This window comes from Nestor notabilis, unplaced genomic scaffold (genome assembly GCF_000696875.1).
Source record: "Nestor notabilis isolate BGI_N333 unplaced genomic scaffold, ASM69687v1 scaffold2963, whole genome shotgun sequence".
NCBI classification, from domain to species: Eukaryota; Metazoa; Chordata; class Aves; order Psittaciformes; family Psittacidae; genus Nestor; species Nestor notabilis.
The window spans coordinates 81,512-84,785 of NW_009921507.1; positions in this window are offsets into that span (position 1 = coordinate 81,512).

A 3,274-nucleotide genomic window follows, 5' to 3' on the forward strand; every position below is an offset into this window, starting at 1 on the left:
GGCACAGGGTGCCCAGAGAAGCTGTGGCTGCCCCATCCCTGGCAGTGTTCAAGGCCAGGTTGGCCACAGGGGCTTGGAGCAACCGGCGCTAGTGGAAGGTGTCCCTGCCCGGGGCAGGGGTTGGAGCTGGAGGAGCTTTTTAAGGTCCCTTCCAACCCAAACCAGTCTGGGATTCTATGTACTGTGATCTGGCCCAAGCTCTGTGGGGTGCTCCTTCCAACCTGCCCCAAAATGTTTGGAATAATCTTTTCTTATGGAAGTTCTCTCTGCTCCCTTTGTTGTCAGTCCCAGCGGTGCTCATTTGAGCCCTTGAGCTTGTGACTCTGCTGCTCTCCAGCGATGCAGAGGTCTCCCAGTATGGGTGTCCCTTGCCAAGGGCCATCCTTTATTCAGTTTTTAAATCAATGGTGGTATTCTCTCCATGTTGGGAACTAACCTCTTGCAGTTAATGAATAACCAGGGAGAGATTTACCAGTGCAGGTCTCCTGCCAAGAGGAGATAACAGACTGAGCCCACAACAGTCCGCTTCCGTCTGCACAGTGTGGGAGCTCCCTTGGGTGTGTACAGGGCATGGGAGAAGGGCAGCACTGCATCCGCTGCTGTCTTCCCTCGCCATAGTCTCGTCCTGAAGGACACTCACAGTCAAAGCAGGCCATGGCTGAGAGAGGTTCTGTGAGGACATATCTGGGGCTGATGAACCTCTCCCTGCCCCATCTCTCTGTATTGGCCCTCGTGGTGGTGTGGTTGGGTCTCACCTGAAAGATCAAGGTGCTTGTGAATGGGATGTGTGATGTGGGAGAGCTGGGCTGGGGCAGCTGGAGAAGAGAAGGCTCCTGAAGGGGACACCTTAGAGCAGCTCCAGTGCCTGAAGGGGCTCCAGGAAACCTGGAGAGGGGCTTTGGACAAGGGATGGAGGGACAGGACAAGGGGAATGGCTTGAACCTGCCAGAGGGGAGACTGAGATGAGCTCTGAGGCAGAAGCTCTTCCCTGGGAGGGTGCTGAGGCGCTGGCACAGGGTGCCCAGAGAAGCTGTGGCTGCCCCATCCCTGGCAGTGTTCAAGGCCAGGTTGGACACAGGGGCTTGGAGCAACCTGCTCTAGTGGAAGGTGTCCCTGCCCGGGGCAGGGGTTGGAGCTGGAGGAGCTTTAAGGTCCCTTTTCCTCAGCTTTCAAAGTCCATCACGTCCACAAAGGCCGCTGTGCCCATCACTCTGACATTCCTGTTCTGTGCTGTGCAGCAGCAGTGTGTGCAGCGGAGCCGAACTGCTCTCCTGCTCAGACGTGTGTCGATACGAGACATCTTGCCCCCAGACTGTTGGTGGGTACTACTGAGGGTTCCCTCTCCTTGGTTCACTGCATTTTGGATACAAACAGAGCTTCTCTTAACAGCAGCTCTTCACTGAGCATTGTCTTGGATCCTCCAGGTTGAGGATGCTCCCAGCAGGACCCCTCAAGTGTCCTGGTTTGCCTAGAAACCATCCGGAATTCCCTGAACCCCGAGCTGAGAGGCAGCCCAAGCAAACAGCATTGTCTTTAGGAGGCTGCTCCACTTCCATGCTAAACTTCCCGTGTCCTGTATAGCTGGGGGCTCCCGGAACAATCACACTTGGTGATGAGGGAGGAACCACAGCAGTGTCTGGGGCAAGGAGATGCTGTAGCACGAAGCTGAAAGCTTTGGGGCAGCTTGGAGGAGAGACCCACAGAGACGTGGGGGAGAAGGAAACCTCCCATGGTTTCAGAGGTTGCTGTGCTGGCTGCCTCAGGGAGTGCTCCAGAGATGTTTGCTGTGTAAGGCCAGAGCAGGATGGAGGGTAAGGAGAAAGGGTATTTAAGGTGGAGATATTTGTCTAAGGGTACAACCAAGGGAAGAAATGAAGTGGTTGGACTTGTACAAGCCCTGGTTCTTCAGCTGGGCTGTGTTTAGGCTCCCTCAATCCAGTTACACGAGGAGTTCAAGGGAGAACGAGCTGGAAGCGTTGGGGAGTACAAAGAGTTGAGTGCATCCATCAATCCTTCACCCAGCGTGTGGGCAGGGAAGTGCTGGTGGAATGCTGGGGGGCGCCTTGCAACAGAGAGAGAACAAAGCCCCTCTGGGTGCCCTCCTGAGGCTGTGCAGGGAGCGGGGGTCACCTCCATGTTCAGGCTGTCCTGGCAATGCAGTGGAGCAAGCGAGGTGTGCTCACACATGGTGACGACAGTGCCAGTGATGGTGAAGCCAATAAGGCCAATGGCCCCAGAGCAAATGACACTTGTTTTGCTGCACTAATGTCACCTCTCACCACTCTCTTTGTTGTTCCCTCTGACTGTCTGTGCCCTCAGACAAAGCCCAGTTACAAGAACAGGAGGAAGGTGCTGAGCTCCACCAAAGAGAAGTTTGGGAGAGCGTGGTAACAAGAAGCGGAGCAGCACTAAGGCTCCCATCTCTCTCCATTTAGCCTGGACAAGAGGAGCTGTGTGGAGACTTCAGAGCAGATTCCAGTGTCTGAAGGGGGCTACAAGGATGCTGGAGAGGGACCTTCATCAGGGACTGGAGTGATGGGACAAGGGTTGATGGGTTCAAACTGAAACAGGAAAGATTTAGGTTAGATAGAAGGAGGAAGCTCTTTAACTTGAGAGTGGTGACGCACTGACATAGGCTGTCCAAGGAGGTTGTGAATGCCCCATCCCTGGCAGTGTCCAAGGCCAGGTTGGACACAGGGGCTTGGAGCAACCTGCTCTAGTGGAAGGTGTCCCTGCCCGGGGCAGGGGTTGGAGCTGGAGGAGCTTTAAGGTCACTTCCAACACAAACCATTCCACGATTCCTTGCCAGCTTCCTGCCTCCTGTCATTGTCTGTGTTCCTATGGAGTTACTCATCCAAGCCATAGTCTTCTCTTGAAGGTTTTGATCTTCCTGCAATCCTGCTGGATTCACTGCCTGGCTCAAAGCAGCATTGTCACACCAGACAAGAGCCACTGCTCTTCCCAGGCGAAGTCAGGTGCGGTCAAGGAGAGATGTTTTCTCTGGCTTTCTCCATGGGGAATACAAGTTCTACACAGGCTGAGCTGCACTAGGCTGTGTAGAGCAAGGACCGAGCTGCATGGACCCATCCCCATACAGAGCAGATCCTTTCTCACCCAAACACCCAGTAACCCTTGTGGAGTAGGGGTAACCTGGTGCCTTGGCAGCTCCTGCAGCAGACGGGTTGTTGACCCTGTCACCTGTGCAATGACACATTCCCCAGCTCAGGAAGCCAGGATGGTGTCACGGGGTGGCTGCCACGTTTTCCCCTTGCAT